At 35.7% G+C, this 14,966-nt stretch overlaps 1 protein-coding gene across 1 annotated transcript in view; it reads right to left on the minus strand.

The window, feature by feature from the left end:
• The window catches only part of RSRC1 (arginine and serine rich coiled-coil 1), a 321,547-nt gene that overhangs the window by 40,309 nt on the left and 266,272 nt on the right, over nucleotides 1-14,966 (minus strand). The gene's annotated exons all lie outside the window — the stretch shown is intronic.

A 14,966-nucleotide genomic window follows, 5' to 3' on the forward strand; every position in this document is an offset into this window, starting at 1 on the left:
TTACATGGAACATCCAACATCTAATCTCACACCTGATTTGGCAATACAATTACAATAAAGATAATGTAGGGAAACTATAAGTATAAAGTAGAGAACAAAAACTTTTATTCCAACAGGCTGAGAAACAATTTTATTTAAAGTATTACATTTATTTACCGTATTTCTAAGGTCTAACTTTTCCATAGTAAAGGTGAAAATTCCTTTACAGAGCATGGTAATTCAGGAGAAAGGTGTAATTTCTACCATCTTTAATGTATACTGTGGGTTCCATCCATTTTAGCTTATTAAAAAGCAGTGAGATTTGCTAACAAAACACAGGGATGTGAAGGGAGGGGAGTTTAAGAAGTTTTCTAGTCCATTCTCCTGCCTTTAGGCAGGACTATGTGAAACAGAAGCTTTGTTTTGATCTAAGATAACTTCCATTTGTTGAAAAATCCAAGAGCTGTTTCAGAAGAACTGTTCCTTAATGTCAGATAAGAGAATAATTAAATGGAAAACTAGAAGTTGAAAAACTCAAATTCTTTGTAACATCACAGATTTAACTATAAAGTTTACATCAAAAATCAATTTAAAATATTTGCTTAAGATTTATGTTACACAGGTAAAACAAAGATTATTAGGCTTATTAATTACATGAAAATATGCAGAAATGCAAATACATTTTGATTGTATAGTTTTCAATTTTTTGTTTTATTTTTTTGGATAAGATCCTCAGCACCTATTTCAACCTATTTGTTTCTTCTACTACTGAGTAGAAGCTTTCTCTTCATAAATGTAAAGTTTATCACACTAATTTGTAATCAGCATTAAAAAAGAATTTCTTTCAATAAAACTGAGGACCAAAACACTCAGACCATAAATAGGAACTATACCACTAATAGTATTTTATTAAGCTGAGTTTCTAGATTGATAAGATCCAATGTCACATTTTTAAAATGAACTCTTTACTCTCTGAGTTTTTAGAATTCTTTGGGGAGTCATCCTTCTCAATTACTACACTAATTGCCCTGTCCTGGGTGCTGGGTTTACCCAAAGTCAACACATGAGCAGGTCTCTGCTCTCCTGCAACTCACATTCCAGAATGCAATTACTATTATTATCATCATCATCATCATTATTATTATATGGGGAATTGATCCAATTATAAAATGGAAAGAATATAAAAAGAAAAACAGGGCCCTCTCCATATTTTCAAGGAGCTTTCAACATTTGCTTGTATAAAAATTCACATTCAAAATAATTTCAATTAGTTTTTTATTACTTTTGCTTGATTCCTGTCTCTCTTTAATGTGTGACATAGCAGTTTTGTAGGTTGCTTTGCTCTGCCTCTCTTAAGGACTGGCAACTTCATTGCAGCTGATACGGTTACAGAAAAAAAAACCCAAACTACAATGCTATTGACCAATCTGAATTCCAAACTCATGGACTTCCCCAATCATTATATGTAGTTTCTGTGTATTTGTGTAAACAACATAGTCATTTGTGACTCTAGCTCCTGAAGTGTAAGATGGGAGAGGGGGGCTAGAAAATCATTGAAGTTTATTATTCAATGAGCAAGTTGTAATGAGCGTCCGTGAGTCATCTTTTCGTGTTTCGCTATGTGAACAAAGCAGTACAGGGTGAGCTGCATGCACAGAGCAGACACACCAATTCTAGCCTGACGGGTATGAGGAAGTGGCAGGAACCATAAGATAGCTTTACCTGACACCTAGCATTACTTGGATAGATGTTCAACAAAGAGCAATCTATGCTGATCAAGGAAACTGTGAAAACTTTCTCTGGGGCTGAGTCAGAGGACAACAGAAATGACACTGCTTCCTAACAGCCCACAAACCGGCCTCCAAGAATAGAGTTCAAATGCGTAATGTGGCTTTCTGTTTCCAGGGCTCAGAACTGTCTTTCCCTCTAAATTTTTCATATGCAAATATTGTGTTGAATTAATTCAAATTAGCAGTTTCTAGGGTCTCTAATGTCATCTCCTCAGAGATTCGCGGAGCTCCTATCTAAATTCACTGTCACTGAGCTGCGACACCGAGCTCTGGATCACGCAGATCACAGCTCTCCTGGACAGTCACTTCATGATGTGATTGATCCGTGTTTAAAAGCACATTGATATGGTTCTGTAATCAGTCACCAACTTTAAATATCATCTAAAAACGTTTTTAAAAGTGCACAAAAATTCTGTTTTATTTTGCAGTGGAAGTGGAATTAAGATGGTATTCTTCCAAAATAAAACAAAAAACCAATTCACATGCATTTACAGTTTTTGTGATAGTCACGTTTCAAGGTAAACTAGTTGAAAGACCAATTAATGTAAAATGCACACATTTAATATGGTTTTAGTACACTGCAATTATGACCAAATGTTACTTACTTACTGATAAGCAGGCTATGATGTTTATAATTTGCCTAATTTCTATCTTAAGAGACTGTAATACAAAAATTAGGAAAAAAACCCCCAATTTTCTCATTCAGAGGACTTTCAACTCAAATGCATACATTTTGTTCTCCAAATACCTTCATAGGTATTTCAGTAATAAGAAGAAAGTATTTTATCTTTTGACTTTAACTACATTAAACTCTAAAGTAAATGACCAGGCTAATTAAGGACTAAATTAATCTAGAGAGAATAAAACACCTTTAAAATGAACAAATGGTTATCTCTACATTAGAGCTTTTTATTCTTTTAAAATAAATCCTAAATAAATATTTATTATATATCTCTTATCTTCCAAAGTGATTGATTCCAAAGCTTCTAAATTAACACAGATTTCTTTAAATTGTAGTTGGAATTTTATTTCATCTAGATATTCTAACAGATAAACAACTTTAATTTTTAGGGGGAAAAATCTCATTTCCTATTTGTATAATTTATCTTTTCTTCCCATATACTTTTGTAGGCTACGAGTATTCTTCCCAGTTCCAAAGGTAAACAGTAAGCAAATATGTGTGAAAGATGAACCTGAACAAGTAACAGTTACCCTTGACTTGTGCTAAGAAAAACATTGAAAGCTGGGAAGCAAGAGCTGTAATTTTAAAAATGAAGAGAAAATGAGGGGTGATCAGGATTTCTAGGACAGCATTTGAGACCTAATGGCTCATTATCTGTTAGTAATAGGCCTATTTTAGGGGTAGGATGGGTCGGTTTAAGTCATTTTACAGTGGTATTGCCCACCTAACTGCCCTCACAAGTCTGTGTAGTTTACCACAAAATATCACAGTGAAAGGCTTATCAGTTCAGGGGAAAGACATCATTGATGGGAAAATATTGTCAGCAAATGGGAAGAGTGACTATTCTTAGTAAGGTACTATGCAAGCTTGCGATTACAAAAAAGTATGAATCACATGGTTTCTGTACGTAGGTTCTGTAATTCTGTTCAGGAGATAGATTTAAAATAATGTGACTGATTTGAAAAAACAAACCAGTACACGTAAGTGTTTTCCTTCAAATATCACTTATTTAAATGAAATGGACATTATTTTTTTAAGACTTTCTTTTTAGAAAGAGGGCAAAGGGGGAAAGAGAGGGAGAGAAACAATATGTTTTTGCCTCTCATTTGGGACCTGGGGACCTGGCCCGCAACCTAGGCACGTGCCCTGACTGGGAATTGAACCGGTGACCCTTCAGTTCACAGGCCAGCACTCAATCCACTGAGCCACACCAGCCAGGGCTGGACATTGCTTTAATACTTTGATTTTCATAGCCTACCTTACAACCACGATAGGATTTTCATAGCTTAGTTAACAATCTTTTGAATAATCTAAATGTTATCAAACACTCAGTCCTTGGAAGCTGGATTTTACCTCTGTCAGTACTGTTAGACATTTGGAGTTACGCGTGGTGAACAAAGTGGGATACCCAACTTGGTTAAAGTGTTGTTAGTAAGGCAAAAGCAAAATCAAAATCAGGCGATGCTGTAAGGTTACAAGACAGTCCATCTGTATGTCTTGAAAACTGATTTCACTGAAGGAGACAATAACTTGCGCATATGAAAGCCACTCTCATTTGTAAAAGACTTAATATACCACCTCATATTATTATTAGCTACAAAACCGAGTGGTTGAGAGCGGTGGTTCAAAAATGCCAATCTAAGGCTTGGCGTTGGTTGGCTATTTAATTAACACCCACTGGGTCTGTCCTGATTCTCTCAGTCTGAGGTGAGGCCTGGGAATCTATATTTAAAAGGCTCTTAAAGATATTCTAGTGGCTGTGCCCACTAGAATAAAGCAATTACTTCTATTATTTGTTTGATACTATCTCATTTATCCAATGGATGTAAAAAATTTATTATTATTAGTAATTTTGAAAATAAGGACAGTCATGAAAATTAATCCACAGTGATAAAATGCCATATGATGCCGATTATCTTCCATAAATTTGTTTTCTTTTTATTAACATGTTTCTTCTGCTTAGTTTTTCCCTTCTTTTAGTCAACAACCTTCTACGTATTAAATAATGAGAACAGCATTCTCCATTTTCAATCTCTTTCCCTCGATACAGTTCTTTCAGAAAATAACTGCTGGGGACTTCATATATTAAAATTGAAGAGAATTTCTAGGATAAAACAAACCAGATTTCTGATTCATAATCATTTCCACTAACTAGCTTTTCTTTACTTCACTTTAGAAATTTACCCAAGGTTTTAAAAAAAAATTATATTTTACTGATTATATTACAGTTGTCCCAATGTTTTCCGCTTTGCCCCCTCCACCCAGTTCCCCCCACTCCCTCAGACAATCCTCACACCACTGTTCATGTCCATGGATCATGCATGTAAGTTCTTTGGCTGCTCCATTTCCTACACTGTATTTTATATCCCCATGGCTATTCTGTACCTACCTATTTGTACTTCTTTTTTTAAAAAAATATATTTTATTGATTATGCTATTACAGTTGTCCCATTTTCCCCCTTTACCCCCCTACATCCTGCATACCCCCTCCCACCCACATTCCTCCACTTTAGTCCATGTCCATGTGTCATACTTATAAGTTCTTTAGCTTCTACATTTCCAATACTACTCTTACCCTCCCCCTATTTTCTACCTACCATCTATGCTACTTATTCCTGTACCTTTTCCCCCTCTCTCCTCCTCCCACTCCCCTGTTGCTAACCCTCCATGTGATGTCCATTTCTGTGGTTCTGTTCCTGTTCTACTTGTTTGCTTAGTTTGTTTTTGGTATTGTTTTAGGTGTGGTTAATAATTGTGAGTTTGCTGTCATTTTACTGTACATGTTTTTTATCTTCTTATTCTTAGATAAGTCCCTTTAATATTTCATATAATAAGGGCTTAGTGATGATGAACTTCTTTAACTTGACGTTATCTGAGAAGTACTTTATCTGCCCTTCCATTCTAAATGAAAGCTTTGCCAGATAGAGCAATCTTGGATGTAGGTCCTTGCCTTTCATGACTTGGAATACTTCTTTCCAGCCCCTCCTTGCCTGTAAGGTCTCTTTTGAGAAATTAGCTGACAGTCTGATGGGAACTTCTTTGTAGGTAACTCGCTGCTTTTAAGATTCTCTCCTTATCTTTAATCTTGGTTAACTTAATGATGATGTGCCTTGGTGAGTTCCTCCTTGGGTCCATCTTCTTTGGACCCAAGGACTTCCTGAAAGTCTATTTTCTTTGCCAGAATGGGGAAGTTCTCCTTTATTATTGGTTCAAATAACTTTTCCACTTGTTGCTCTTCCTCTTCTTCTTTTTGTACCCCTATAATTCAGATGTTGGAACGTTTAAAAATGTCCTGGAGGTTCCTAAGCCTCTCCTCATTTTTCTGAATCCTTGTTTTTTCATTCTTTTCTGATTGGGTATTTCTTTTTTCCTTCTGGTCCACTCCATTGATTTGAGTCTCGGTTTCCTTCCCATCACTATTTGTTCCCTGTACATTTTCCTTTATTTCACTTAGCGTAGCCTTCATTTTTTCATCTAATTTGTAACCAAATTCAACCAATTCTGTGAGCATCCTGATCACCAGTGCTTTGAACTGTGCATCTGATAGGTTGGCTATCTCTTTGTCACTTAGTTGTATTTTTTATGGAGCTCTGATCTGTTCTTTTGTTTGGGTGCTTTTTTTTTTTTTTTTTTTTTGTCTTGATGTATCTGTTACGTATGAGGGGCAGAGCCTTAGGTGTTCACCAGGGTAGGTCAACCCAGTTCCTGGGTTGTGATGCTGTAGGTGGGGGGTGGGGTCCGAGAGGGAACAATGGCACTAGCTCCGCTCTCTGCCAGATTTCAGTCACTTCCCCCACTTCCCACAAGCAAATTGGGCCCTTCCAGTGCTGGTTACCGTGTGGGTGCACGTGTGTACATTCTAGGACCCTGTGGGTCTCTCCAGTGAACTCTCCTGTGAGGCTGGGAGTCTTTCCTGGCACCTCCACCCCTGATGTTTTCAATCAGAGGTCTGAGGCTTTATTTCCCCGCGCTGGGACCCTGGGTTGCATGGTCTCCCTCCGCAGTTTTGCCTGGCTTATCTGCATGTGAATGTGGAACCCCCGGTCTGACAGCCACCTTGTGTGCTGCCCCTGTTCCACAGTCTGCCACTTCGCCAGGTTGGCCGGCTGCCACCTTCCGTACCGGGTCCGCCAGCCACCGTTTTTTGTGCTGAGACCCGGCTGCCTGACTCTTTCCCTCCTACTGGTCTGGATGAATGTGTCTTCTTTAACTCCTTAGTTGTTAGACTTCCATACAGTTCAATTTTCTGTCAGTTCTGGTTGTTTTTTGTTTCTAAATTGTTGTCCTTATTTTGGTTGTGTGAGGAGGCACAGCGTGTCTACCTACGCCTCCATCTTAGCTGGCCAGAAATTTACCCAGGTTTTGACCTTATTAGTTTAAGCTATTACTGAAAAATAAAAAACACAAACCTAGTGGGAAGGGGTGAGGAAGTCATGAAAGTGATATCCTATCCTACTTCTGTAGATACACAAGATCGTGCTTACCAGTAAAAAAAAGAACTCTCAATAGGTGACGCATGTCTCTCTCTACAGATACATAAAATGAGTAACAAAGCAAGTAGCTTAATAATTTAAGGCAGGGGTGAAGAGAAAGTAGTCAGAATTGGTTTTTGTATGATGTTTAGGGCAGTTTCAATTTCATTACATCGTTAAGTTTAATTTTTCTCCTTTTAGCAAATTAGGCTCTTTCTGCACTCTCTGCCATCTCTATATGAGAAATTACTACTATTTTGTTTTTTGTAACTCCATAGATATGGGGTAGAATTTGGCAACTATGTAAAATAATTCTGACATTCTGGAGAAACTGCTAATATTTTTAACTTGCCAAAGTGGTTGGAGTGGTACGATGCTTTGTAATATAAATTTACAAATATTAGTTGGCAGGTGATTATAACTACATATTTACATTTTCACATCTCTTATTTTGAAGAATGATCAAACAGACACAACATTGGACAATTCAAATTTTAGGAATACTGATTTACAAGAGTGGGATTTACCAGGGAAAGGAGGAAACCAAGAATGCATTACTTTGAAAGGTATGTATATTCTTGATTCAAAATTCTGTTCAACGTCCCATTATTATAGACTGTTTCTGAATATACTATATAAAAACAACATCCTTCCCCCAAACCGTCACCATTTCCTATTGTTCTCCCTACCAGTTATCATCTTTCCTTATATTTTATATTTACTTATTTGTTTATTATATAACTCTCCCCACTAGAATGTGCTCCATGTTTTCTCCTATGGCCCAGGGCTGGAATAGTGTACTTGTTGAGTAAGAAATGATTAACAACTGTAATAAATACTGTGAAAAGACAGCCTGAGGTGCTAGAAGAGAGTATCATAAGAAGACTTGATTAAATTGAGAGGAAAGAATATAGTTCCTCGGAAGATACAACATTTAAGATGACACCTTAAGTATTAGGATGTATTAATTAGCCACGCAAAGAAGAGGGGGAACTTTCCAGTTTTCCAGAGACAGAGAATTGCCCGGGGAAGAGCCTAAATGAGGAGTTCCTTTTTTGTTGTTTGTTTTGAACAGGGGAAGAGGCCAATTGAAGCTCAGTAAACATTCCCTATTCCTGCCTCTGGCATGATTTCTGGACATTTGCTTCTATAGACATTTCATGTAAACAGAACCATGTAATATACAGTCTTTTGTGTTTAGCGTCTCTAACCTAGCACAACGTTTTTCAGTCTTGTTCACGTTGTAACATGTAACATGCATGGGTATTTATTCCTGCTTATTGTTGAACGGCATTGTATTATTAGATGGATACACCACATCTTGTTGATGGATAGTTTTGTTTCTACTTCTTGGCTTTTGTGAATAATGCTTTTGAATAGTATCTACTCTATTTGCTGTTTTAAGATTTTCTTTTTATATTTGGTCTATACTACTTTTATTGTAATGCTCTCAGGTGCAATTTTCTTTGTATCTTGACATGAATTTGTAGTGTTTCATTTGTTTGTAGCTTGATGCCTTTCCAAAGTTTTAGAAAATTCTCAGCCATTTCCGGTCAAATACTGCTTATCCTAAATCTCTGCCTTTTCTGGGACTACAATTACATTCATTGTAAAACTCTCATCATATCCCTTGTGTCTCTTAAGCTCCTTCCAGCATTTTCTGGGCTGTTGTTTTCAGTGCTTCATTTAAGATGCTCTCTTCAAGTTTAACTAGCAGCCCTCTAATTTTTTTCTGTTCTGCTGAGCTGAAACTTAAGCTCTCATTAAATTCTTGATTTCAATTAATGTATTTTTCAGTACTTCTAATCCTTTCTTTTTATTTTTCAATAGTTTCCAATTCTCACCTGAAACTGTCTTTTATTTCCATGAACAAATGAAGCACAGTGATATTAAAATCCGTGTCTAACAACTCCATTATTTTGATCCTCTGCGTATCTATTCCTACTGATTGTTGTTTCTCTTGGTTTTCATGATTTTTTTTTTTTCATCTTGTTTTCTGATATGCCTGGTTATTTTTAATGGATGTCATATAAAAAATGTAAAGATAATCTGAGGCTTAAGATAATGCTACCTTCTTTCATAAAGAATTTGTATCTGCTCTGTTAACTGACTAGTGGCATTAGCAATCTTGAGTCATCTTAATTCAATTACAAATTGAGGTTCAAAGCTGGGCTCCGGTCCCTACAGGGGTCTATTTCTTGTTCATCATTACTTTTAGGAAGTAATCTGTTAAGACTCCCCACCCAAAGCCTGATGGTGTTATCCAAATCTTCCCTTCCTTGAATGGCCCGGAATCTGGGTTGTTTTTACCACAGCTCCAGGAGTCTCTCAAATGGTCTGTCCAGATTCATAACCTTTCAGTGACCTCTTCAAGAACGGCAGACAGATGCCACCACTGGAATTATCTTCAAGGGAAAATGGACTCCAAATATTGAGCCCAACCTCCTTTCCTGGAACTGGGGCCCATTGCCTTAGTAACTCTCTGATGCCTTCAAACATACATTTTAATATTTTGGCCAGTGTTTCTATCTGTTCTGAGAAGGAGTGTGAGTTCAAATAAGCTAGTCCCACCACATTATCTTCTTCCTGTGAGACATGGTTTTATATTTTCTTTTTTTTTTAATTTTAATTGTCATTCATGCACAGTTTTCTTTTACTCCCTTGCCAGCCCACTGCCCCAGGTTTTATAGTTTCTACTGTGATTTTCTGTTTTACCTGTGAATCACTGAAGAGTGCTAGTTAAAGTATTTAAAAAATAAATAATGAAAGAACAATCACTAATATTTTATAACATCTATAAAATTTAGGTTTCAAATCTACTATATCACTATAAAAAAGGATTCTTTGATTTGTTAAAAAGTTAAAATGAATTAGTACACATGTACTGGAAGCTTCAAAATTGAGGAATAAATAATATATAATATGATACATAAAACTATATGAAAGAAAGGTTAAAACTACTTAAATATCGAGTTCTTGCAGACTTGGAATCAAGGGGACTCTGAAAGACAAGTCACTGCTAAGGGAAATCAGACAGATGGCCAGGCTAAATAACTGCTGCTGAGTGATGTTTGGCTAAATAAGAACTTGAGGAAAAAATATGGACTAAAGCAATGGATTCAAACTAAGCAGATTAATTTACTTAAAGGAAACAGCTCTTCAACATTAAAGCTAATGTTAAAACATTATTCAGATATTTTTCAAATTACCACTTTATGAAAGATGTAGGACTATTAAATCTCATACACAGGAAAAAAATTTGCTAAAGGGATATTAGCAAATATTGGGATATTTTAAATCTTGGAATAGAACTACCTAATACAATAACACAAAGAGGGAGCAAGGTAAATTTTCAAATATTTAAACTTAACAAGGAAATAGTACTGCAATGGGCAGCCAATGCCGGACATGCCCAAAAAGGACGATCTTACTTCTGTCTAACCTACTTATGTCAACTTGCCAACTGAACAAACAGTGACTGCAAAATGATAACTCTGCACCTACTAACTGCATAGCAACCTTCTTGATAAAGGGTCTCCAGGAGGAATAAAAGATACTTCAGAACCCCAAACACTCAGCTTCTTCTCTGGTCTCAGGCAGGGAACTAAAGGGAGGGAACGAAGGGATTGCAACAGTTCTGTCCCGAGTATAGCTAAGACTTGGTGCCAAGAGTGCTTTCGTAAGCACTAGCAGAGCCAAGGCCTTGGAGAAAGGAACCCAAGAAACCAGATACTTAGGGCTGGCTCTGGTCCAGGCTCTGAAGGCTGGTATGGATTTGACAAGTGAATATCTTATACAGACAAGCCGGTCACTAGGGAGAAAAAGAAGATAGGGATTATGAAAAAGGGGCATAGACACTTTGAAAAATGTGCTTCTGACTGGGGTACCTCACCTGTTGGGTATCTCAGAAACCCAAGTGATGCAACCTAGTATGTGTACAGATCTGAGGACAGGAAAAATAGAGCAAACAAATGCTTAAGATGCAGAGAAAAAGGCAAAGGACAGAGGAGGACTGAACTGAATCATAATTATCTGAGCTCTGATTATAAGGGTTGTGACCTGTGTAGACTGTTTAGAGAGGCAGAATGTATATTGGAGTCATACTGCCCGGGTTTGGGTACTGGCTTCACTTACTAGCTGTACAGCAAACTATTAAGCACCCCGTGCCTTAGTTTGCTATCCTCCCTGCGGTACAACGATAACAAAGGCACCAACCTCGGAGAGCTCACGAGGACTAAGAGAGTTAAAATATGTAAAGTACTTAGAACATTGCTTGGCACCTGTTTCTTCTTTCAGCTACTAGTGCTTTTACCCTCTCCTTCCCCAAAAGATTAACAACAAAAAAGATAAAATTAAGGCTAATCTATTTTCCCTCCTGTCCATCAGATGTGGCAAAAGGTTTGATGAATTTTAACTTAAATAAATGAGACTTGAACCACCTCATATTATGTTCATATTATTACTGTCCACCATGTCCATGAATAATTTACAATTGGTTGCCTAACACTTTTGGAAACAAAAATATTTGAGGTAGAAAACTAACAGATGGGTAGAGCTATTTTGAATAAACACAAGGGGAGAAAGAATTAAAAAGCTACTATACTTATGCCACAAATAAGAAATTCATATTAGAAGTCAACATGCAAAGAAAGACTATTATCCCCATTACTGGACTTAAAACATAAATAGAACCCTTAAATGCATTAAATATTAAATAAAAAAATAAAATCAGAAAACCTAAGCAGTCATGCTAAAGCATTCAATATACAAAAATAAATCAAAAGGATAAAAATGGAAACAATTGTTAATTCTATGTAGTCTCAACATTTTCAAATACATACAGAGAAAAAGTGCAAGTAGAAGTCAACCGTTTAGTACGTCAAAGACTAGGAAAGAAAACAGAGTAGATAGATTTAATACTATTAATTTTTCCTAAAATATAACCTAGAATTAGAAAAAAGTGTTTAGTGTTAAAGAACAAAGTTATACACTTAAAATATTCAGTTGCCTTTTAAATAACGTGGCTTTACATAATACAACTAAAGTGGAAAGAGTTAGAGAGGTTAGAGAGTAAATGGTTCGAAAAAGAGGGCCCGCACTACCGTACTAGTGATATTCAAACTACAGGCTACTTAGCTGTGTAAAGGCCATGAAAAGCACTGAATGGGGACCCAGTGTTTAAAAGGTAGAAGGCAAAGTAGTTACCCTGGACAAGTTTTCGTGAGTAATCTGACTTTTGTCTTGGATACAATGCTTGCAAATATAATCATGATATTGGTTTAAGAACACTCAAAGGAAAAGGACTGCATAATAGAACATATTTGCAAGGCACAGACCTTGCTATGCTAACACAACAGCTCTTTTGAGATAACAGAGTGGATAAAGGGAGCTGGGCAGATAACATCTATCTACATTTTAACAATGCTTTCAACCCTCTGCTGCATATCAGTGTGCTGAGAAATTAAGACATGAACTGTATTAATGATGTGATAGAGATGTAATGATGTTGTTAATTACTAGTGGCTTCTAGATTGGGGAAAAAAGATTATTATTTTTTTCAGATGCAGAAGAATGCACACATACACATATAGCTGTATCTCAGGTTTAAACTGTAGCTAGATTAATTACATAAAGCAAAATAAATATAGCTTATACATCAATCTTTTTCAGAAAGGTTAATTTAATAGCATTCAAGTCTCTAGGCAACCCAAAAGAAAAAAATTTTAGAAGCAAACAACAACAAATATAGCTAGTGTTTTATTTTTATATTTTCCTATAAAGTATAAGCAAAGGAAAACTATTGACTAAAACACATGTTTTATATTTTAATATTTGTGTCATTAGATTATTTTACCAATAGAATTTTCTTTCAACATTTGTGGTAACAATTTTCTTTTCTTTCTTTCTTTCTTCTTTTTCTGGATGCACAAAAAATTCTGAACTCAGGTAAAGACTTGATAAATCCATACTAGCAAATACTGTAGTTACTTTGAAATTCCTTGGTTTCTTTTTCAATGGCTGTGATTCTTTTGAGGAACAGATTAATCGGTGAGGTCCTGTCTTAGAAAAGGGTTATTACACTCTCAATTAGGTTTTTTGGAATCAACTTTGAGGTAGGATAACTTACTTAAGCATGGGTTTGAAAGAATGAAGGGTAAACTGGCAATTCATTCATTCATGCAATAATCAAGAAACTAAGTATCTACTATATACTAGGCATTGTGGATACTAAACCTATGTAATCCTAGGAATATATACTAGTTAGGATGACAGCCTTCTAAAGATGCTAATTAAAACAGCTGTGATTGGAGGGATATGCTTCTCCAACAGTTCACAGGTACTGAAATGCAAAAGGTAACTGTAAATCACAGACTAAGTACAAGGTCAGTATGACTTACTGAAAGTTTAAATGAAAGAATAGTTTCAAAAGAATTACAATATAACAAAGTATTGATATTACTTCACAAAATACCCTTTTAAAGGTGTTTAGAACCAATTAAATAAAAAAAGAGACTTAGAAATATCAGTTGTCACCATGTAAATGAGGGGTTCCGAAGTGTTTACACAGTTTCTTTCACTAGGGCATGCATTCATATCATATACTTTTCAAAATAATAAAGCACATATAAATTTTAATATCTATAGTTATCAGCATCATCTTTTTTCAACTCATTATGACTCCAATTAAGATCTGAATTAATGGGATTAGACTAATAACTACTGCAAGATATATTCATTGTGTCGGTTGGTAATAAGTACCACACTTGTAATTTACAGTACCACAGTTTTTTTTAAAAGGGCTATTATGTTATTAATTAGTTACATTGGTCAGAATACCAAATAACATAGGAGCACTCAAATGTTATAATTTGCTTAGATTATTTTGCATCTAGTATTATATCTATTTGTACTACGGGTGACCACAAGCATAACTGACATCATATACTTGCTTCCATTCACAACGACAAAATGTGCACTCAGAAAGCCGAAAGAAGAGACTTCTACGTAGGATGTTTGCCACTGGAATTCACTTGTTTTCTACACTTACAATAAAGTAAGGACTTATGGGGGTCAAATAAGGTAAGAACACTATACATTTATATCTATAAATTAGTCCACATTCAGTTTCAATCTACTGATTGGTAGGGTTCGCCACGGAAATCTCCACAGGTTTTTTCTTTCTCTTTCTAATTTGCTCTAAGGTCATGGCTCTCACAGAATACTACTTTTAATGGTCTAACCAATTGGTTCTCAAACATTTTAGGTTCTAGTGGGTCTCAGATCACAACTGAAAATTGGGAATGAAAAAAAATTCTTTCTGGCTGTCATAGTAAAAGATATGTACTATGGCAACAATTTCAATGTTCAGATTTAGTATAGCACTCAAGGCCAATATTTGGAACACATTATCAAGCTTCAACTTCTTGAAAGCTCACAGAGGAAATAGTTACTCTGCTAATTAGCCAGCAAAGTGACATGACTGCCAGTACAAGTGAATCATCAACTTAACTGCTTGAGAAAGATTTGCCTGGATCTTGCTTTAAGCACTGTAATTTAGAACAGCATGTATAAAGCTTCTGTTAAGGAAAAAACACAAAATTTTCATTCACATAAACCATAGCAAACATTAGGGGAAATACAAATTTTTAGGGGAGATAAAAATGTGTTAGATTTCTTTACATAATATCTTTGGGTGGTGGCTTCAATATTATTAAAAAATATTTAATTGACTTTAATAATTTGTTAACTATAAAGATAAAAGTCAGAAGGAAACAAACCAATACCAGCTATACTTTAAATTTTGTATCTCCTAGTTTCCCCAGAATATATACTAGGGTGCTTATAAACTAATGTTTATGTTAGCAAACGTTAATTAGTGTACAAGACATTGAATATAATGTGACAATTGTGTCATAGTTTAGGTTTGGGAAATAGCATGAGGTACCCCCCAATTTGATTATATTCTATGGTTTATTCAGGGAATGAAGAGAATCATGCCAAACAGCGAGCCCGCACTGTGATGAATGCTTTGAAACAAAATGA

Source organism: Artibeus jamaicensis, unplaced genomic scaffold (genome assembly GCF_021234435.1).
Source record: "Artibeus jamaicensis isolate MK-2021 breed Jamaican fruit bat unplaced genomic scaffold, CSHL_Jam_final scaffold_474, whole genome shotgun sequence".
NCBI classification, from domain to species: Eukaryota; Metazoa; Chordata; class Mammalia; order Chiroptera; family Phyllostomidae; genus Artibeus; species Artibeus jamaicensis.